At 36.0% G+C, this 24,366-nt stretch overlaps 1 protein-coding gene and 1 pseudogene across 6 annotated transcripts in view; one reads left to right on the top strand and one right to left on the bottom strand.

The window, feature by feature from the left end:
• The window catches only part of PDE3B (phosphodiesterase 3B), a 150,566-nt gene that overhangs the window by 2,601 nt on the left and 123,599 nt on the right, over positions 1 to 24,366 (top strand). The gene's annotated exons all lie outside the window — the stretch shown is intronic.
• Positions 14,931 to 16,186, bottom strand: LOC135231701 (large ribosomal subunit protein uL6-like; annotated as a pseudogene).

The raw sequence follows: 24,366 nt of genomic DNA, 5'->3' as shown, positions 1-24,366 counted from the left end.
TATTCCTTAGGTTTTCACTGGCCAGTTTTTTCAGAAGTAGACTGCCAGATTCTTCTTCCTAGTCTGTCGTAGTCTGGAAGCTCTGCTGAAACCTGTCTACCATGAGTGACCCTGCTGGTATTTGAAATATTGGTAGCATAGCTTCTAGCATCACAACAACGCACATGTCACCACAGTGCAACAAACTGGCATACAAGTCCATGAGAGCCAAAGTACGACCTTGAGTATATCCCACCTGAATTCAGAGACCATCTCAAGAATAGATTTGTTGCATTGACACTAATGACTGAAGACCTGACAAATTGTGGGATGACATCATACACAAAGAAAGCAAAAGGTCATTAAAAAGATGGGAAAGAAAAAAGACAAAAATGGATGTCAGAAGAGACTGATACTGCTTTTGAACGTAGAGTAGCTAAAGCTAAAGGAAGAAATTATGAAGTAAAGAGCTGAACAGAAGAATTGGAAAGGGCAGCTCAAGAAGACAAAGTATTATAATGAAATGTGCAAAGACCTGGAGTTAAAAAACCAAAAGGGAAGAACATGCTTGTCATTTCTGAAGCTGAAAAAAAAATGAAGAAAAAATTCAAGCCTTGAGTTCCAATATTGAAAGATTCTATGGGCAAATTATGAGTGATACAGGAAGCATCAAAAGAAGATGGAAAGAATACAGAGTCACTGTACCAAAAAGAATTGACTGATGTTTAGCCATTTCAGGAAGTAACATATGATCAAGAACTGATGGTGTGGAAGGAAGAAGTCCAAGCTGCACTGAAGGCAGTGCTGAAAAACAAGGCTCCAAGAATTGATAGAATTACAATTGAGATGTTTCAACAAATGGACGCAACACTGGAAGTGCTTACTTGTCTGTGCCAAGAAATTTGGAAGACTGCTACTTGGCTGACTAACTGGAAGAGATCTGTGTTTGCACCCATTCCAAAGAAAGGTGATCCAACAGAATGTGGAAATTATCAAACGATATCAATAACATTATACACAGGTAAAATTTTGCTGAAGATAATTCAAGAATGGTGGCAGCAGTACAACAGCAAGGAACTACCAGAAATTCAAGCTGGATTTAGAAGGGGACATGGAATGAGGGATATCCTTGCTGATGTTGGATGGATCTTGGCTGAAAGCAGAGAATACCAGAAAGGTATTCACCTGTGTTTTATTGACTGTGCAAAAGCATTCGACTGTGTGGATCATAAAAATTATGGGTAACGTTGTGAAGAATGGGAATTCAAGAACACTTAATTGTGCTCATGTGAAACCTGTACATAGACCATGAGGCAGTCATTTGAAAAGAACAAGGGGATACTGCGTAGTTTAAAATCAGAGAAGGTGTACATCAGGGTTGTGTCCTTTTACCGTACTTATTCAGTCTGTATGCTGAGCAAATAAGCTGAGAATCTGGGTTCCACGAAGAAGAATGTGGCATCGGGTTTGGAGGAAGACTCATTAACAACCTGCGATATGCGGATATACAACCTTGCTTGCTGAAAGTGAAAAAACCAAAAAAATGAACTCGTTGCTGTTGAGTTGATTCCGACTCATAGTGACCCTATAGGACAGCACAGAAAACTGCCTCACTATTTCCAAGAAACAGCTGGTGGATTCTAACTGCTGACTTTTTTTTTTTTTTAGCAGCAGTAGCTCTTAACCATTGTACCACCAGGGCTTCTGCTGAAAGTGAAGAGGAATTGAAAAACTTACTGATGAAGATCAAAGACCACAGCCTTCAGTATGAATTGCACCTCAACATAAAGAGAACAGAAATCATCACAACATGACCAATGAGCAACATCATGATTAATGGAGAAAATACTGATATTAAGGATTTTGTTTTACTTGGATCCACAATCAATGCCCATGGAAGCAGCAGTCAAGAAATCAAATGACATATCACATTGGGTAAATCTGCTGCAAAAGAGCTCTTTAAAGCAGTCAAAAGCAAAGATTTAACTTTGAAGACTGAGGTGTACCTGACCCAAGCCATAGTGTTTTCAATTGGCTCATATGCATGTTAAAGCTGGTCAATGAATAGGGAAGACCGAAGAAGAATCGATACACTTGAATTATGGTGTTGGCAAAGAATATTGAATATACCATGGACTGCCAGAAGAACAAACAAATCTGTTTTGGAAGTACAGCCAGAATTCTCCTTAGAAGTAAGGATGGCGAGCCTTCATCTTGTGTACTTTGGACATGTTATCAGTAGGACCAGTCCCTGGAGAAGGACATCATGCTTGGTGAAGGAGCAGGTTAGCGAAAAAAAAAAAGGAAGACCTTCAAGGAGATGGAGTGACACAATGGCTGTAACAAAGAACTGAAACATAGCAACAATTGTGAGAATGGCGTGGGACTGGCCAGTGTTTCACTTTGATGTACATAGGGTCGCAATGAGTTGGAATCGACTCGATGACACCTAACAAGAGAAATCAGCTGTATGTCTATAAATACTTACAGAGACATATATATGTGTGTTGTTGTTATATGTATACATATCTATATGTGAATTTTAATCAGTGTTATTATTATTAATTGAAAGGGGAATTGGAGATCTTAGAGGAACATTGATGAGCTTTTGAACTGAAACTTGTGAATTTAGATGAAAAGAATGTTGGAGATAATTTTTTAGAGATTTTTTTGAAGTAAATTTCTGCAGTATAGGCTAATGCAATCTTTTAGAGTAACTCATGGTCCTGTGTGCTTGTTGCATAATTAGGAGCATGTTGTAACAATTTAACCTTTAAACTTAGTAATGTCTGGAAAGATGTCAAAAGCATTTCATTTCTTTTTCATAGGTTTAGATGTTTTTGTTTTTGAATGGCATTGAAATCTTTGTCAGGGAGTGAGCTTATAAATTTATGTACATAGGCTTGGAAAATCTACATGTTTACATCATCAGAAACTCAATAAGTATAACCACTGTTCATTGAGCATTTACTAAATGCAAAACGCTTTGCATATATTATCTGAAATCCTCAAAAAGGACCCTGTATGGTAGGTGACATTAACCTTCTTTTAGGGATGAGAAAATTGAGGTTTATAGAGATTACCCAGCTTCACAAATCTAGTAAGTGGCAGTTAGAAGCTAAGTTTTTTTCAGTTTTCAATGCTGTGTTCTGCGCAACGAAAAGGTTTTGTATGAGTAGAACTGTATACCGCTAGTTTTCATACTTTTTTGATTAATGTATTTTACACGAGGGACCTAGTATATCTGAAACAAGTTCCTTGTCCTTACTGTATCCGATGCTGCCTTCCCTCCCTTCCTTTCCCCTTCAGAATAATTTACAAGCTACTACACTGATTTTTATGACATGGCAGGGTAATAAAAACCTTCAGCGTTAAACACTGATCCGTAGTGTTCTTATGAGATGACACTTTCCTTCTTGAAATGGCTTTAGAGGCCTCTTTTGTGGTCAGTAGTTCCTTGGCCAAATGCTTGAAAGATGTTGTTGTGCCTTTTGTTTTCTCAGTTTACTGCCAGTGATGACTGACAATGCTTAGAAAAATGTGTGTAAGAAGAAAAATTGTGAGAGGATTCAGCGCAGAGCAGGGTAGTACCAGCCGTGTTTATACAATGAATAGCATTTGGCGTTTGACTGTATGTGAGTAGACTGCATTTTTTTTTAAACACTGGGAAAAGCATAATTACATGACATGTGTAGGGAATTTTTCTGAATTTAACAGCATTACAGTTTGACATATTTTTAATTGTAACTCATTGGTGTGGTCAATTATGTCTGTTCCCGTGCAGACTGAAAATTCCTGGTTTCCTAAACCTAGTGTGGTGCTCTTTCCATCACGGCGACCTCTTCAACCTTTAAACTGGAGTGAAGTGTTGCTGTGCTAGGCAGCTTCAGCTCCTGTATCAGAAGAAAATACAATTTGTTCTTCTAAAAAGGGCTTATTTTCTTTTTTTTTTATTGTGCTTTAGCCAAAGGTTTACAGAGCAATTTAGTTTCTCATGAAACAATTACTGCACATACCGTTTTGTGACATTAGTTGCCACCCCCATGACATGTTGACACTCTCCCCTCCTCGACCTTGGGTTCCCCATTACCAGTTTTCCTGTCTCTTCCTGCCTTCTCGCCCTTGCCCCTGGGTTGGTGTGCCCATTTAGTCTTTTTTTTTTTTGTTTTATGGGCCTGTCTAATCTTTGGCTGAAGGGTGAACCTCAGGAGCGACTTCGTATTGAGTAAGTCTGGTCTTTTTCTGTGAGTTAGAATTTTGTTCTACATTTTTCTCCAGCTCTGTTCAGGACCGTCTATTGTGATCCCTGTCAGAACAGCCAGTGTGGTAGCTGGGCACCATCTAGTTGTGCTGAACTCAGAGTGGTGGAGGCTGTGGTAGTTGTGGTCAGGGTATGTTTTCTTAGTGCAGAAAAATTTTATTCACACTGCATGCTGAATGGGAACATTTTTGGGGTCTTAGAATATATGCTAGTAGTTTAGGGGTTTACTCATGGTTATTTAATATTAATATTAATAATATCACAAAATAATACCATTTTGGCACCAAAAGAAAAAAATATTTTTAACTTAGCAGAGATTGTAATTAGAATTTTTACTTACATTTGTTCCTTTATGTTTATAAAATTGTGGCTCTGTGACATACGTTTGCATGACATATTATGTTAAGGAAATTAAGAGGAAGTCAGTACTTTTGTGGAAGTAGAAGATCAAGAGAATTTCTAATGTTTGAAGAGCTAAGCTTTTATACAACAATTGTAAAACATTGTCTTGTTTCAGAAAGTGAAGGAAGACAAAGCTTTTGGGTAGACCCTGCCGTGTAGGAGAAAATATCCTGCATTTCTAGGCAGAAGATTGGGGGTCAAGTCCTGGCTGTACACTATGTTACTTGGAAGAGTCAGTAACCTTTTCTGAGCCTAGGTATCCTGTTAGATCAAGGGGTCCTTCTAGATGAATTCTAAAATATGTTTCAACTCTAAAATTTATCATTTTAGTTTACAGTTTTTGCAAAGTGTGAATAAAATAATAAATAAAACTTCACAAATTACTAGTTTAAATTTTACTTAAATATTGAATGCTTATATCACTAACCTGTATTTTTGAAGGTGTAATAATTGGAAAACATGAACAAATATTCTTTATTTTCTGGATAGAACTTTTCTTTTTAAAAGTATGTTGTTGTTGCTGTTAGTTGCTGTCGAGTCGATTCTGACTGACAGCGACCCCATTTGTGCAGAGTAGAACTGCTCCACAGGGTTTTCAAGGCTATGCTAGTAGTCTAGCTCTTAACATTTTAGAAAACTACTTGGAAACTTATCGATATAAATATTTTTAATTGTGTGAGACTAGATTTAAAGTAATTTTTAACTTCAAGGATGTAATGTTAGGTACTGTTTTGAAAAATAATGACACATTTGTTAAACATTAGGTTTTCATAATTAGATTTATAATATATGGTGTAAATGCTGTTTATGTTCAGTTCTTACCCTTAAATTTTTTTTAAGTAAAGCATTTAGAGATTCCAAGTTCAAATCTAGCTACTGCTGACTATGCTCTGCTTTGGTGGGTTAATAAAAACCCTATAGCAAGAAGCACTAAGGTTGTAGCATAGTTGTTAGGAGTCAGCTGAAATGAAAAGGAAGTAAAAAATAATAATAATAATAATGATCAGTTGTCTACATAGAAATCTTGACCAGAATTTTAAAACTACATTTTTTTTTTTTTACCATTTTAATTGTATATTCTACAACTTAATTTTCAGCTTCCAACCAGATCATTTTGTTTGAGATAGATTAGGTAAATATGAGGTTTTGAAAGACATAAGTTAGTGTGTGAGGTATTTTCTATACCTAAAATGCTAAGTGCTTTCTAAATGGTTAGGTAAATATTTAAAAATTCTGTGGCCTTAAAGCCTATAAATTTCATTTAAAGTGTTAATTTTACTTAAAAAAAGGTATACATATGTAGTGTGAAGGTATAAAGAAGAGAAGACATTTTAAAATTTAAGTGATTATTTCACCCCTAAGGAATTTGCAAGGTATGCCTAAGGAATGGCATACCCCACTGTGAGTGTTCGTGAAATTTATTTTATGGCTTCATCGAGTTTTATTCTAATATCATGTTAGCATTTTGTGGTAAAATGCCAGTTTATATAATAATCTTATGTTCTGCTTTGTAAATATTGTATGTACTCTGCCATCAGAGTTATCTTTCAAAAACAGATTTGATCAAGTTACTCCTGTTTTCGGAATCTCTTACGGCTTTTCATTGTCCACAGTATAAAGTTCATGCCCTTGATCCTGGCTTGGAAAACCCTTCATAGACTGCTTTTAACCTTTTTTTTTTTTTGGTTTGTTTCGTTTTTTAAAAAGCTCTCTAAGACTTAGGAAACTCCCCTCTCCCTACACCCATCCTTGGCTCTAGCTGTTTGAGGGCTGCTGCCATTAGAGAGCTTGTTGTAGATCTTTTCCTTTTGCTTTTACCATTCCCACTGGTTAAAATTCCCTCTAAGGAACACGTAAATTTAAGAAATTTTTATACACTACAGTGATACGCAAACTGATACATAAGTTGAGCACAAAACTCCATTATATCAAAGTTGTCTGTGTTTAAAAAAAAATGGACAAAAACCATATGAAGCAGTGATGGTGTGTGATAGAATATTTTCATCATATTGTATGAAGTAGAAATATCTTCATAGTTTGTTTTTCCACACGGAGCAGATGGTAAATAGGGCCGACCATAAGTAAAACCGCAAAGTTTGTTTTCATCATCCTCAGACTGTTTTAGTCCAGTGAGACCTACGCCAGACTTCTGACTTATAGAATTGTAAGATAGTGAATTTGTGTTGTTTTGTGCCACTAAATTTGTAGTAACTTGTTGTAGTCACAATAGAAAATTAAGACACTATGTAAAGCCAATAGAAAACTAAGACACTATGTGAAGAGGGCATTGGATCAGTGGTAGAATTCTTACCTTCCATGCAGAAGACCTGAGTTTGATTCCTGGCCAGTGCACCTCAAGCACAGCCATAACCCACCCATCTGTCAGTAGAGGCTTGTGTGTTTCTATGACACTGAACAGATTTCAGCCTGGCGATCTACTCCTGAAAATCAGCCAGTGAAAACCCTATGGATCACAAAGGCCCATCTGCAACTGATCTGGCAGCATTTCGTTCTGTTGTGCATGGGGTTGCTGGGAGAGGGCGGGGAGCTCGATGGCAGCTAACAGTGACAATGTAAGGCCAAATTGTTTTTCAGAATGTTTTTACCATTTACACTTTTGTGAGCAGTGAATACCTTCAGATTCACATTCTCACTAGCCAGTGATTATTATTAACTGACTTTACTTTTTACCAGGCTGGTGGATGTGAAATAGTATTTTTTTGTGTGGCTTTAATTTACATTTTGCTGATTACTAATGAAGTTAAATATTTTTAATATGTTTATGGTCTGTGTTTCTTACTCAAGGATTACCTGTTCATATTTTTGCCCTTTTTAAAATTGCGTGGTTTGTTTTTTCTTAAAAATTCGGATGAGTTCTTTTTATATTCTGAACACTCATCCTTTATTGGTTATTCAGGTTTGTGGTCCTCCTTTTCCCTCTTTTTATGGTGTCTTTCGGTAACAGAAGTTGTTAATTTTAATGTAGTTAAACTTACTGATCTTTTCCTCTTTTGTAAGACTCCTTGTGTCTTATTTATGAAGCCCTTCCTTATTAGAAGTCATAAAGTATACTCCTATGTTAACAAAATTAATTTATATGTATGATATGGTGTAGAGATCCAACCTCGTTTTTTTTCCATATGGATATCCAGTAATGCTGACGCAATTTATTGAAAAGTTCGTTCTCCATCCATTAGCAGTATAGCCTCTGTCATATATCAAGTTTCGATATATGCATAAGTCTGTATCTGAAAGGTTTGAGGTTCGCGTTCATTAAGAGGTGCCTGGGAAGACAGGCCTTGCACAGTCTACTTCTGAAAACCCAGCCATTAAAAACCCTGTAGAGCACAGTTCTACTTGGACACAAATGGGTCACCGTAAGTCAGAATCGACTCTGTGACAACTAGTTTGGTTCCATATATACACATACTGTTAGTTGCCATGAAGTCGGCTTCTACTCATGGTGACCTTATATGTAACAGAAAGGAAAGTTAACTGGTCCTGTGCCATCTTCATGATCATTGGTATGTTGTTTAGTCCCTTTTTGTGGCTATTGGGACAATCCTTCTCATTGAGGTTTTCCTCATTTTTGCTGACCCTATATTTTACCAAGGAGCCCTGGTGGCACAGTGGTTAAGAGCTATGGCTGCTAAACAAAAAGGTCAGTGGTTTAAATCTACCAGCTGCTCCTTGGAAACCCGATGAGGCAGTTCTACCCTGTCCTATAGGGTCCCTATGAGTCGGAAATGGCTCGATGGCAATGGGTTTTTGGGTATACTTTACCAAACATGATGTCCTTTTTTGGCAATTAGTCTTTCCTGATCATGTGTCCAGAGTAAGTGAGCTGAAGTCTGTCCACCCTCTCTTCTAAGGAGCATTCTCGTATTTTTTCCGAGACTGATTTGTGTGTTCTGGCAGTCCATGGTACGTTCAGTATTCTTCACCAACATCACAATTCAAATGCATCAATTCTTCTGTCTCCCTTTTTCATCGTTCAGCTTTCTCAAGCATATGAGACAACTGAAAAGACTATGGTGTGGGCCAGGCACACCTTAATCGTCAAAGGGATACGTTTGCTTGTTAAAACTTAGAAATCTTTTACAGCAGATTTGCAATACGTTGTTTGATTTCTTGACTGCTGCTTCCATGGGTGTTGATTGTTGATCCAATTAGAATAAAATCATTGACAACTTCAGTTTCTTCTTCATTTGTCATAATATTATTCATCAGCCCAGTTAGGATTTTTGTTTTTTTCATGTTCAGGCATAATCCATACTGAAGGATGTAGTCTTTGACTTTCATCACTAAGTGCTTCAAGTCATCTTCATTTTTGGCAAGCAAGGTCATGTCATCTGCATATCACAGGTTGTTAATGAATCTCCTCAGTCCTGGTACTGTGTTCTTGTCCATATAGTCCAGTTTCTCAGATTCTTTGTTCAACATACAAAGAGAATAGTAAAGTGAAATGATACAACCCTGCTGCACACCTTTTCCAGTTTTGAACTGTGTAGTATCCCTTTTTCTTTTCAAATGACTGCCCCTTGATCCATCTACAAGTTCCACATGAGCACAATTAAGTGTTTTGAAATTCCCATTTTTCGTAATTTATGATCCACACAGCTGAATGCCTTCGTGTAGACAATAAAATACAAGTAAACATCTTTCTGATATTCTCTGACTTCATTGAAAAATCCATCTGACAACAGCAAGGATATCCCTTATTTCATGTCCTCTTCGTAATCAGGCTTGATCTTCCAGCAGTTTCCTGTCAATGCATGGCTGCAGTCATTTTTGCTTTATCTCCAGCAAAATTTTGCTAGCATATGATATTAAGGAGATTGTCTGATAATTTCTAGATTCTGCTTGATTGCATTTCTTTGGAATAGACATGAATATGGATCTCTTCCAGTCAGTTGGCCAGATAGCTGACTTCCAAATTTCTTGACATAGATGAGTAAGCGCTTGTAGTGTTGCATCTCTTTGTCAAAGCATCTCTACTGGTATTTCATCAATTCCTAGAGCTTTGTTTTTTGCCAGTGCCTTCAGTGCAGCTTGGACTTCTCACTTAAGTACCAGCGGTTCTTGATTATATGTTACCTCCTGAAGTGGTTGAACATTGATCGATTTTTTTTGGTACAGGAACTCTGTGTATTCCTTTCATCTTTTCTTGATGCTTCCTGCATCATTCAATTTTTTTGCCCGTAAAATTCTTCAGTAATGAAATTTGAGGCTTGAATTTTCTCTTCAGTTCTTTCAACTTGAGAAATGCCAATCATATTCGTCCCTATTGCTTTTCTAACTCCAGGTCTTTGCACATTTAATTGTAATACTTTGCCTTGTCTTCTCAAGCTTCAGACACACACGTACATATACATGGTCAATAACTGTTTCCAAATTCACCTACAATAGGAAGTATTACTCATGTTTACTATTTTACTTATATCTTTAATTCATCCCATCACATTTGTATATTATACTTTGCTAATATTGTCTAAATTTTCATCATAGTTACTAAACGTTCTTTTAGAGCATTGCTATATGCTAGGTGCTGTGGGGAAAATGGATGAAGAAGACATAGTATCTATCCTTGGGGAGTTTTTATCTAGTAGAGACATATGTGTAAAATTGCTTACTATGAGAGAAAATTAATGCCATATTTCCAGTCTGAGTACCTCATTGTTGGAAAAGAATCAAGCGATCAGGTTTTAATGGCAATGTGTTGGAAGTCTTCATAGAGGAGGCATTTTGGAGGATATATAGGACTTGTATTTATAGGACTTGATTAAGTAGACACATGCATTGTGACTGATAAGAAGCAATTTGAAGGTAAAGAAAGTTCATGGATTTGTTGTGGAAACCAGAATGGAGAGCTAGTAAGTAAGGAGTGTAGAATTTATGTAGTAATGTTATAGGAAGAGAGACTGGGAGATTTTTTGAGAATGATGTGTGGAGGATCTTGAATGCCATCCCCAACTTTTGAATTTATTTTGTAGGCAGTGGAAAAACATTTGAAGATTTTTCTTTACTTTAGGGAAATTACTGATAATGTGAAGGGTAGATCAGAGAATCAAAAGATTGGGAGCAGGGAGGCTATTGTAATCATTCGTGCGAGAGAGTATGAGAACAGTGAAAGTGAAAAGGGAATGGTGACTGGAAAAAGAAAGGTACTTGAAGATATTCCAAGTCTGGGTGCCTGGAAGGTTAATGGTGTCATTAGCTGAGCTGATAGGGAACATGAGAAAAAGAGCTGGTGTGGGAAAAATACAAAGAGCTTGAATTTATTGATTAGTACCTGTTGTTTTCAAATGCTTCTGTCTGGTGTCTCGAAATGAGCTCCCTTAGTATAAGGATCAAACATTTTTATTTTGTCTTTCGTATTTCTCGTAGTGCACTTTAGACTTCACAATGGATATGTATTATTATCTTTACTGTTATTGTCATTTCCTATATTAGTACTATGTTAACCTTGCATGAAGGAAAGAACTATGAGTGGAGATGAGTCCAATTTTGTACTGTCTTTTGTATTTTTGCTAACAGTAAGCAATGTTGCATAATGGCAAATCCAGACTGCCCGAATTTAAATGACATCTCTGTTATTTATAAGCTATAGGATATTGGATATGTTGTTTAACTTCTCTGTACCTCAGTTTCCGTATGTGTGCGTTGGGGACAATATCTACCTCATTGAGTTGTTGGGTGGATTGAATGAGTTAATAACCTGTAAAGTTCTTGGAACATTGTTTGACACCTGGCAAGCTGTCATTAGGTTGTTGTTATTGATGTTGCTACTGCTATTATTAAAAGTGGAAATTTTCATCCACAAATTACCTGGGAGCTTATACCAAAATACTCTAAAATCAGTGATAAAGTTCATTGAAACTTAAGTCTTTCAAACAATCCCTTTTCATTGTTCTGATATTTCTCTTTCAACCGGCATTAAGTAAAAATACTTTGCACAAGGAATTATATGGGGGCAGTTCTTTCAGCGATTGTCAGTACTAGGACAATAAAGAAAAGATATATGATGATTTCAAATGTGACTGAAAGAGATCATTTGGACTTGTTATCTTTAGGAATTTCAGTGTTAAAGGTTAAGAACCTTTGGTCTACCAGAAGAAGTATTTGTCAGCTGCTACAACTGTAGTTTACTGTCCCTTAAGCTTATTGTTCCAGTTTGTCACTTTGGTGTTGGAGGTGCACTTGAACTTTAAACAATTACCCTTGCCCATAATTCTTGCTTCATAGTTAGTTGTCTGTTAAACTTGTTGACAGGTATGGAGCCCCACCCCAGGGATGGTGAGAAGAAGAGATAAGGGGACAGATGGAAGAGAAACTGTAAATAAAGTGACTCCTGTTAACTCTCTTTATCACTCCAGTCAGTACTGGGCATCTTGTTTTGCTGCTTGTTGAGTTTAGTGCTTTGTTCCACCTTTCAGATAAAGCCCCTCGAAAAGCTTCCACTACTTAAATGGTAATGGTTTAAAGGGGAGCCCCCCCCAAAAAAAAATCATCAATATGAATTTCTACAGATATAGGAGGAAATCTTTTTTCTTCAGGGGAAAAATCCCTATATACACATTAGTAAACATCAGTAGTTCTCATCATATAAATTAAAAAACAAAGAAAACAAACACTGTATCAAAGTAGCTTTTTTATCTGAAAATTCATTCCTTCGGCAAACATTTATTGTGTCCGTTCTTTATAAAGCATTCTGCTAGGAGCTATGAAGACTGTGAGGAAGAATCATATAAGGATATTACTCTCAAGAGGTTAACATAATTTAGAAAAAATAGTGAAGATTTTATTTTAAATTCGAAAAAAAGACAGTGTTTGAAAAAAAAAAAAAATTTTTTTTTTTTTTTTTTTAAATACCACCCATATTCCCTGCCCAGATTCTGAACAAACTGAGAAAGGAGTGACAGATTGGCGATCAGAGTACCACCTTCATTTCTGATAAAGCTGATATTAGAGGAAATGGCTTATATATGCAGGAAATTTTGCTTTCTAATCCCCAACTCCAGAGTTAAACAGACTTATCTGATTACAGGCCGGGCAGGGCCAGGAACAATCCCCCTATGTGTTGGGCAAGCCAGTCCATAGAGGAGCACTGGAGGACTGCTTCTAGGTAGCAGCAAGTAGGCTGGCAAGAGCAAAAAGCAAGGATTAGAATTATTCTTTCTTTTGAATCATTTCCTTCTCATTGTGCATCTATTGTTGTAGTTAACGCTATGTTGTGTTTGTGTTGACAGGTCTTTCTTACCTCTATATTTCATACTCTTTAAATGCCAGGACAGTATTGTGTTCAGTTCTGTGTCCCTAGCGGTTGTCATATACCAAATAATTGAATCGAATTATTGCATTGAATATTAATCTGTCACTTAACATGGCATTTTTTTCCTAGTTGCTACATAATCTTCATAATTTCATCATTGAAAATAACTTGAGGAAGAGGGCGGCTGAGGAATAAGTCCTCGAGATCACAGAGCCCAGTCATCTTCTCCAGCAGAGGAAGTTTACTTTAGGTGAATGCAAGAGTTTGTAGGGAAGCTTTGAAGAATGTTGAAAGTTAAGAGACTAATCCAGTACGTTGTGGGCAGGAGTTGCTCTTTAAAAAAAAAAATAGAGGCATGTAATGATGATTTGTGGTGAGATCATAGCGATGCAGGAGAATTGTCAACAATTTTGTCATCTTTTCAAATGTGGCTTACAAAAATGCTTAAGAATTGGTTAAAAAATTTTAGGTGTTCGAATGGTTCTCAGTTAACGAATATTTATAGAACACTTCTTTTGCTTTGATGGCACTTACTTATTTCTAGGAAGAACTTAGCACTCTTAATGCAAATTCACTAATTTTTGTAGTTTGCCAAGGAAGAAGATAGAAGCAAATTATTAGTCACAATTATCTAGAAGTGTGATGTTTTAAACTCAGTGCTTTTTTTTCTAGGTAACTGTCCAAGTAATACTTTTTTAGTTTAAATATATTTCTGCTGTGATTGTGATTTCTCACCATGTTTACCCTTGTTTCTGCTTACTGAACAGAACTCGATGAAACTATTTCTTGCTAAGTAAGGATTTTCATTTTTAACATGGTTTGTGTTATTGTGCTATGATATGACGATGCCCTAAGTGGCTTATAAATGGTCCCTTTGTCCTGTGTTAAGTGAGCTCAGACTTCTATGTGTTTTGAGTTCTTACCTGCTCTTGAATAGTTATTTTTTTGCCCCTTGCTGTTAGCTGTTATTTCTTACTGTTATCAATCTTTAACAGACGTTCCCTTTTCTAATTTGTTACTGATTATCAACAGTGGGTCAGGAAACTAGTTAACCTAGCTAATTAGAATTCACTAAAAGTAAGGATGAGAAGGACTGGAAGTCTTTCTCATGTATAAAGTGTGTGGACTTTGTAACATCTATTTTGACTGCTCAGAGATCTGTTTTGCTTGTTTTAATAAAAGAACCTCTGGGTAAATGAGGTGTTAGCTATGTTGTTTCAACATTACCAGCCTGATGATAGATTTATTTTTTTCCTCTTTATTAGTGAGGGATACTGTACATACCATAAAGTATACAGCTCAATAAATGTTTACGTATGTATACGTCCATTTAATTATCACTCAGATCGAGATATAGAACATTCCATCGCTCTAGGTAGCTCCTTTATGTTCTCTCCTACTTGATAGCCCACCCTCTAAAGATATCCACAATTCTGGCCTTTATCATCTTAATAGATTAATTTTGCTTGTTTTTGTTTGTGTATATTTATGTATGTACACACACACACATATTTCAAAAATAAGCAAATATATACATACATATGTGTCTGCATGTGCAGTCCATACCCTTTTTATTTGGCTCCTTTTATTCAACATTATGTCTGTGAGATTCATTTGTGTTGTTGTTGTTGTTAGTTGCCGTCAAGTTGGCCCCTGGCGCATGGCGACAGTAGGATCAGACCATTGAGATCCATAGAGTTTTCACTGGCTGACTTTTCAAGTAGATCACCAGGCCCTCCTTCCTAGTCTTAGTCTGGAAGCTTCACTGAAACGTGTTCAGCATGGCAGCAACACACAAGCCTCTGCTGACAGATGGGTGGTGGCTGTGCTTGAGGTGCGCTGACCAGGAATTGAACGAGGTCTCCCACGTGGAAGATGAGAATTCTACCACTGAGCCACCTCTGTGATATGTAGCAGTAGTTTATTTTCTCTCATCACTGTGTGTTAATCCCCAGTATGGCAATTTAACCATTCTGCTGATGTTGAACTTTTGGGTTGTTTTCAGCTTGTGGCCATTAGGATTAAAGCTTCTCTGAAAATTGTTTTACATGTCTTTTGGTGGACATAAACACTCCTTACTTTTTTTTATAAATAAAAATAAAATGTTTGAAATTATAGATGAATTTGATTGTATTTAAAAACATCGTAAATAGATCTTAGGAATCACCCGTCATCTCATTGTTTCTGTAGCTGGACAACTCTTAGTATCTTATTTATCAGTATGCTGAGTTATTTCTTTTTCAGAGACAGAGATACCATCCAGAATTTTTCTGGTATCCATGTTTTTAATTGGTGTGGCTTGCTGAATCAAAGTAGCTGAACTTAATATAAGTTCATTGTCATTTCCTTCAAGAAGTAACTCATCTTCCTGCATTTGAGATACTGAACAAGCAACACCTAGCCTCATTCAAATCTTGTGGATACATTTTCACACCCAAAATTTCAGATTTCAACAACAGACCCATTCTCCTCAATAACGATGTTGATGGGGAAGTGAGCATATACAAACTTTATCTTGTAAGGAAAGCCCAGTGTAAAACCCTTGATCATATTCTGTACGTGGCTACAGATAGTGTGAATGTAGCCAGTTCCTTTCTATTTCCTACCATTTGTCAACTGAAGCCTCTTCTTTTTCTTTCCAAGGAGAATGAGTTCTACAGTGATGTGATTGAAATCCTGCTGCGAGGTTCCTCTGGGGCTCTTCACAATAACTGTGCATCCCTTGAGAGTGATGTTGACATTTTCTGGAATGTCTGCAGTCTGGTTGCTGAGAATGGTCTTCATTCTCACAGCAAAAAGCTCAGTACTCTTTGATATGTTATAAGGAGTAAATGGGTTAGACTAGAGGGCATACATATGTAAGAATTCAAAATACATAGTGATTATACCAATATGCACACCCATCAGTAGTATTTGAGAATTCCAGTTGTACCACAGTCTTGTCAACACTTAAATTTACCAGTCCTTTTAATTTTAGCCATTGTAGGGAGGGTATAGTATTATTTCATTATGGTTTTAATTTTTATTTCCCTGGTAACTAATATGCAGGACATTTTCTGTATGCTGCTTAGCCATTTAAATTTCCTCTTTTGAAAAGTGTGTTTTCAAATAATTTGCTCTTCCATCCCCCTTTCCCCTTCCCTTTTTCTTTATATTGGGCTGTTTTTTCTTTTTGATTTTAGGAGTTCTTTACATATTCTGAATGTGGGTTATTTTAAAAATATGTGTATTGCAAATATCTTCTCCCATTCTGTGGCTTGCCTTTTAACTCCCTTAATGTCATCTTTGATAAATACAGTTCTTAATTTAATGAAGCTTCAGTTATAAGTGTTCTATGGTTAGTACTTTTGTGGTCTAATGAAGAAATGTTTGCCTTACACCAAGTTATTATCTTTTCTTCTTTATTATTTTAACTTCCACATTTAAGTTGACTATCCATCTTGAATTAATTATTGTATATGGTGTGAAGTGGTGGTCCAAGTATGTTTTTCCCCATGTGGGTACCCAATTCTCTAGTACCATTTATGCAAAAACCATTCTTTCTCATCTCTGAATTCTGTGATGCCTTTATCACAAAATAGGTAACTGTTTATGTCTATTTATGGGCTCTCTGTGTTCTGTTGGTTTATTTTTACTCTAATACTATACAGAATTTATTGCGGTAGTTTTAAGACTTAACATCTGACAGTATAGATCTCTAATTTTGTTGTTTGTTAATATTGTCTTGGATAGTCTAGATCCTTTGCATTTCTTTGTACGTTTTGGAATCAGCTTGTCAATTTCAATAAAAACATATTTGCCCTTTTGTTGGTTTTCATTTCCCCCTACAGTTATATCTGGGATTATTTTATTTCTTGTAGTGCAGGTCTGATGGCAAAAAATAATTTATGCTTTTGATTGAAATGACCTGTTTTTACCCTCATTTTTGAAGCACATTTTCATTAGGTATAGAATTCTAGGTAGGCAGTTGTTTTTATCTTTCAGCGCTTTAAAGCATGGTTTCACACTGGCTTGAACCGATTCAGTCATGGCCGATGAAGCAAAACAGGGACAGACCCAAAGTTTTACAATTTGGCATATTTGGCACAGTATCTGGAATGGGAAAAATTACAGGTCAAAGCCCTGGAATGGGAGACTTGAAAGAGGCATAGTGAGCACTTTCAGGAGCCTGATCCATGAGATTGGATTATTGGCAGGACTGTAGGAGAGTGACATATAGTCAAAGTGGCGGGTTGGCCACCATCTTTGAGTGGGGCACTGCCATTGTTGAGTGAAGTGCCACCATTGTTGAAAGGGGTGCTGCCATTGTTGAGGTGGCACTGCCATCTTTGAGTGGATTGAGCTCAAAATCTGAGGGCAAGATATTTTGTTGCTATGCAACATGTACACTGCCCTTGTTCTCTAAGAGGGAGATTAAGTTTCTAGCAGGGCTTCAACCTGTAATTTTTCCCATTCTGGCTATCTTTCTAGTTCACAGGAACTTCAGGTCTGTTCTGGTGACACTTCCTCAGCCATGAGTGAACCAGGCAGAACCAGTTCGAAGTCCTGCTTTAGAAAAGTCATGCCATTGTCTTTGGACTTCCATAGTTTCTGTTACTTCTTTGAAGGTAATGTGTTTCTGTCACCACCTCCTTTTTCTACTCTCTGGCTCCTTTTAAGACTTTCACTTTGTCTTTGGGTTTTAGCATTTGACTAAAATGTTCCTCATGTGGTTTTCTTTGTATTTGTCCTGTTCGGGATTTGTCATGCCTTTTTAACCTATGGATTGATATCTTTCATCAGTTTTGAAAATCATTGGTCATTATCGCTCCAAATATTACTTCTGCTCTATTCCCTCTCTCTCTCTCTCTTTTTTTTTTTGCTTAAAACAACACAAATTTATTATCTTAACATCACATATCCAAGTTTCATATGTTTCTTGGTTCTGCATTCTCTTCTATTGACCAGATTTTGTATCCCTGTGCCAATACCATGTTGTCTTAATTATCATAGTTTTAGAATATGTCTTGATACCTGGCAAGACATATAGCCTCACCTTGCTATTATTCATGGATATCTTAGATAGTCTTTGTTTTTGCTTTTGTCTGATTTCCCAAAGCGACCTGTTGAAATTTTGTTTGACATCACATTCGGTTTGTATTCATTGCTAATGTATAGGAATGAAATAATTTTGATCTTATACTGATCTTATATCTAGCCACCTTGTTAAACTCATATTATTTCTAAAAATTGTGTGTTGATTCTTGGATGTTCAATATTGATAATCATGTTTTGTTCCTGTGTTTTATTTTTCCTGTCTAAACTTTTGTATATTTTATTGCTTCTTCTTGTTTTATTATGCCAACTAGGACTTCACAGATGTGGTAGAATATAAGTGGTGGTAAAGGGTATCCTTGTCTTGTTTCTGATTTGTGTGTGTGTGTGTTTTAAAATTCTGGTAAAATATACACAACATAAAATTGCCATTTTAACTATTTTTCAGTGTACAATCCAGTGGCATTAATTATATTCACAGTGTTGCACAAACATCATCACTATTCATTTCTAAAACTTTTTCATCACCCCAAGCAGGAACTCTGTACCCGTTAAGCAATAACTCCCCATTTCTTCCTCCCCTCCAGCTCATGGTAACAACTAGTCTAGTTTCTGTCTCTATGGATTTGTCTATTCTAGATATTTAGTATAAATGGGATCCTACAATATTTTTCCTTTTGTGTTTGGCTCATTTCACTTAGCATAATGTTTTTAAGGCTCATCCATGTTGTAGTATGTATTACAACTTTATTCCTTTTTATGGCTGACTAATTCCATTGTGTGTATATACCATGTTTTATGTATCCATTCATCTGCTGATGGACACTTGGGTGGTTTCCACCTTTTGGCTATTGTGAATAATGCTCAGTGAACACTGGTGTGTAAGTATCTGTTTGAGTCCCTACTTTTAATTCTTTTAAGTTTTTTTATATATACCCAGGAATAGAATTGCTGGATCATATAGTAAATCTGTGTTTAACCTTTTGAGGAACTGCCAAGCTGTTTTGCACAGCAGCTGTACCGTTTTACATTGCCACTAGCAGTGAACTAGGGTTCCAATTTCTCCACATCCTTGCCAACACTTGTAATTTTCTCTTCTTTAAATAATATAAACTAGTGAGTGTGAAATAGTATCTCATTGTGGTTTTACTGTGCATTTCTCCAATGAATAATGATCTCGAGCATCTTTTCATGTGCTTTTTGTCCATTTGTGTATCATCTTTGGAGAAACGTCTCTTCAAATCCTTTGCCCATGTTTTGATTGGGTTTATTTTTTTGTTGTTAAGTTGTAGGAGTTCTGTATATATTCTGGATATTAAACTCCTTTCAGATATATGATTTTAAAATATTTTCTCCAATTCTTGTCATTTTCTTGATAATGTCCTTTGAGGTACAAAAGTTTTTAATTGTGATGAAGTCTAATTTATTTTATCTTTTGTTGCTCATTCTTTTAGTGTCACATCTAGGAATCCATTGCCAAATATTACCCCTTTGTTTTCTTCTGAGAGTTTTATGGTTTTAGCTCTTACATGTAGGTCATTAATCCATTTTGACTTAATTTTTGTAGATGGTGTGAGGTAGGGACCCAGCTTCATTCTTCTGCATGTGAAAATCCAGTTGTTCCACTACCATTTATTGAGGAGATTATTCTTTACCCATTGAATGATCTTGGTAACCTTATTGAAAATCAATTGACCAGAGATGTATGGGTTTATTTCTGGGCTCTCAATTTATTACATTCCTCTATATGTCTATCCTTAGACTGCACCACACTGTTTTGATTACTGTAGTTTTGTAGTATGCTTTAAAATAGGGAAATGTGAATCTTCTTTGTTCTTCTTTTTCAAGATTGTTTTGGCTATTCTTTCTGGTTTTTAAAGAAAATGCTTGTAACACTTCAACATTAAGACTGGTATTCCTGCAGGTTTTCAGAGATATCATTTGTAGGTTATGAAGATTTTTAAAAGTCATGAATGGGTGTTCAATTTTATCTGTTTTTTTGTTCATCTGTTGAGATTATCATATGGTTTTTCTGTTTTTAATAGATTAATTTAGTAATTATATATTCTTTAAAAAATTATACCGAACCACTCTTGCATTCTTGGAATAAACTTAACTTGGTAATGATATATTATGTTTTCTAATACTTCTTGGAAACCCTGGTGGTGTAATGGTTAAGTGCCTGTGGCTGCTAACCAAAAGGCCAGCAGTTTGAATCCACCAGTCACTCCTGGGAAACTGTATGGGGCAGTTCTGCTCTGTCCCATAGGGTCGCTATGACTCGAAATCAACTCGACAGCAATGGGTTTGGTTTTTTTGTTTGTAATGCTGCTTAATTCAGTTTGCAAATATTTTAAGATTTTTGCATCTATGTTAGTAAGACTTTCCTAGATTTTTCTTTCTTGTTTTATCCTTGATTGGCTTTACTATCAAAATTTTATTGGTTACATGGAATGACTTGATGAGTATTTTCTGTTTATGTGTACCCCAGAAGAGTTTGTATAAGATTGAAATAATCTCTGTTCCCTGAATATTTGGTAGAATTTGCCTACAGAATAAACTGAGATTTTAGAAACTCGTTCAGATGATTTATAATAGCACTTTCTGTTTCTTTTATGCAGAATTTCTCAACAGTGGCACCACTGACATTTGAGGCCAGATAATACTTTGTTGTGGAGGGCTGTCCTATAAATTGTAGAATGTTTAGCAGCAGTCCTGGTCTCTACTCACTAGATGCCAGTAGCGTTCACCCTTAATGTGAAAACCAAAAATGTCTCTAGATGTTGACAAATGTATCCTGGGGGGTGGGTGGTGGGACTGCCTCTAGTTGAGCAACTCTGCTATAATGGTTATAGAACAATTCAGGCTTTCTGTATCTTAGTAGATTTAGTCAGAGAGCATATGGTTATGTGAACATGTCCTACCTTACATGACACTGCATGTATGTGGGTAAGGGTAAGAGAAACAAAATTTGAAATATACAGAGCCAGAAGCTAATCTGGGGAAAATTCTTCCAAATCCAGTAGCTCATAAATGAAAAAAATGATATGTTTTCCCAAATTTGACAACAACACATTTTACATGACATTACCGGTAACGGGTTGTGAACCTAAAAGAGAATTCTAAAATATAAATAACAATTTAGTCTTTTGAATTTTTAAATCTGTATCTTTAACAGTCTATCAATGTTTTGTTTAACTATGGGATCCTCAGACCATCAGAGTTGCTTGCTTTCAAGCTTAGAGAAAAATTGACACACTAAATCCTAGCAACTGAAGGCAAATAGATACGTCAGTGCTACACTGATGTCAGCAGTTTGTCTTATTTGCTTGGGAACATTTTTGTTTCAGTAGTGTGTTTACAATGAGGTATTTCAGTGAAGTGGGGCTACCTGACTGAATATGTACTCTGTATTGTCTGATTACATTCTGTATACAAACTTTTTAAGACGTGTATGGGCATATTTATTGTTATTTCATTATTTGTTTTTGATATTTAGTCAGAGATCATATGGTGATATAAAATGCCCTACCTTGCTTGACACTGCATGTATGTGAGTAACGAAGGGTAAGGGAAACAAAATTTGAAATATACAGAGCTGCAACCTAGTCTGGGGAAAATGCTTCCAAATCCAGGAACTCATAAATGAAAAAAAAAAAGTTTTCCCACATTTGACAACACTAATATTTTACATGACATTACCAATAACAGGTTGTGAACCTGAAACAGAATTTTTTGATATATAAATAACAATTTAGTCTTTTGAATTTTAAATCTGTATCTTCATTGAAAATTTCACAAATCATTGTCATCTGAAGAGGTAATCAAAGACTATGCAATAGAAGTGTAGAAAATATTCTAGAAGTGTGTCAGAGAGTTTGTTGATAAAATTATTATTTTTCTGAATTTTTGTGATGTTTGTGATACGATTTTTTTTTTCTCATTCTAAATATTCATCTTTGTACCTAATTTCGTATTTGTAATTTTGCATTTTCTTCTTAAAGGGAAACAGTAAATTACATAAACTTCAGGCCCAACAAAACCTGCATAGAAGGGATACTTGGAAGCACAGAATCATGGAAGTCGAGAGGAGACAATGTAAAGGTGTTCAGTTTTTTTTTTTTAAGTTAATTTTTATTGTGCTTTAAGTGAAAGTTTACAAATCAGGTTAGTCACTCATACAAAAATTTACATACACTTTCCTATACAATCCTAATTGCTCTCCCCCTAATGAGAAGATTTGCAGTTTTAAATGAAGCATTGAGGCAGGTAAGGAGGGCAGTTGGATTTGGGGATTAAGGGATTATTGAGATCTTTAGGAGTAAATATGAATTTGGGAGCAAAGTATAAAGGAACGAGTAAAAAGTGAGAACGTAGAGATTTCATATTTTCTAAAGAATGTGGCAATGGAGAAAAAGAGACATTTGGGGGAAAAACAAGGACCATGGAAGTTTTGTTTATGTGTATGTTTCAAGAATAGGTGGATATCTAAATATATCCAAGAAAGGGAAAGGTTACATACAGCCCAGAAGAAAAAATTAAAGATAATAGCAAGAGAGTTTAAAGCTAAGTTTAAACTTAGTCTCCAAATTCTTCTTTGACTATATGGAGTGGTTGCCCCAGATTAGTTTAAAGATACATATCAAGTCTTTAGCTGGTAAGATCAAGTCTTCCGCTGGTAAGGTTATAGAAACCAATTGTTATAAAAGTCCTGAAAGGAGGTTATTTTCTCTTAGTTTTATAAATGGTATGGAAAAGTATACAGAATTGAGCTTCAGGATATTTATTATTAATCTTTCTATTCAACCACTGTTTATTGAGGGTATATTTATACCCCAGTCACATGTCTTCATGGAACTTTCAGACTAGTGGAGGAGATAGAAAATAATAATATATTGTCAGGTAGTAATGTGTGTTATAAAGAAAAATGAGAGAATAAAATGACAGATATATATATTAGATAATATATGTTATATATCTAATATCTTATGTATATCTAATATAATATATTTGGTATATATTATCTATCTATCTGTCTATATTAGAGAGAGAGATTGATTTACTTCAAGGGATTGGGTCATGCAATTGTGTAGACTGGAAGGTCTAAAATCTGTAGGTCAGGCAACAGGCTGGACACTTCTGCTGGCTCACGGGATTGTAGGAGGCTAGCAAGTCCAAAATCCATAGGTCACATGGCAAGCTGGAGACTTCTGTAGGCTTGCATCCCAATATCTGTAGGTCAGGTGACAGGAAGAGTACAGAGGAGAAAGAGAGAGAGAGAGAGAGAACAAGTGAACCAGAGAATTCTGCCAAAATATATATTTAGAGTCTGAAGACAGACCATACCCTACGGAACTCCCCTATCAACTGATTGATTGATAATATCACATTGCATTATGGATGGTGATTACATTACATCATATTAGATTGCATTATGGAACAACAACTAGTCTAGTGTTTGGTAAAACCACTGGGAATCATAGCCTAGCCAAGTTGGCACGTAAAATAACCGTCGCAGATTTTATCAAATACTTTTTTGCATACATTGAGATGATTCCAGGATTTCTCTCCTTTATTCTGTTAAGTACTTTAGTTTATTTTTGATGTTGAACCAATGGTGTAGTCTTGGAATAAACCTCACTTGGTCATGTATGGAATCGACTTGACGGCACTGGGCACTGGGTGGGTCATGTATGGAGCCCTGGTGAAGCAATGGTTCAGTGCTCGGTTGCTAACTGAAAGATTGAACATACCAGTGGCTCCACGGGAGGAAGATGTGGCAATCTGCTTCTGTAAATGTTTATGGCCTTGGAAATCCTATAGAGCAGTTCTACTGTGTCCTATAGGGTCATTATGAGTCAGAATCGACTTGGCAGCAGTGGATTTGGTCATGTATATTGAATTTTTTTTTATATATTGCTGGATTTGATTTGCTTTATTGTTATAACATATATATATATATATAGAACTTTTCATTAATTTTCATGACAGATGTTAATCTGTCATTTTCTTTTCTTGTAATGTCCATCTCAGGTGTTGTAGTAGGGTAATGCTGGCCTTATGCAATGAGTTAGGAAGTGTTCCTTCATCCACTGTTTGCTGAAAAAACTGTGTAACATTCGTTTCTGTTACTTTTAATCTGTATCATTATCTCCTTTTCTCTCTTTCAAAGTTTGTGAAGTATTCATCAGAATAGGGTATGGTTATCTTCTTTTACAGTTGAGGGAACTGAATCTTAGAGAAATTAAGTACAATTAAGCAGCTAGTAGTTACTGATGTGGTATTAAAAACCAGGCCCGTCTTACGTCAAAGCTCATGCTTCACAGTACACGTGGAAGAAAATGACTGACTTAGTGGTTATATGGAGGTCTTAAGAAATACCAGAAGTTGCTCTTTTGAGAGTGTAGAGGTTGGTACT

Source organism: Loxodonta africana, chromosome 7 (assembly GCF_030014295.1).
Source record: "Loxodonta africana isolate mLoxAfr1 chromosome 7, mLoxAfr1.hap2, whole genome shotgun sequence".
Classification (NCBI taxonomy): domain Eukaryota; kingdom Metazoa; phylum Chordata; class Mammalia; order Proboscidea; family Elephantidae; genus Loxodonta; species Loxodonta africana.
This window is presented reverse-complemented; position numbering and strand designations above follow the sequence as displayed.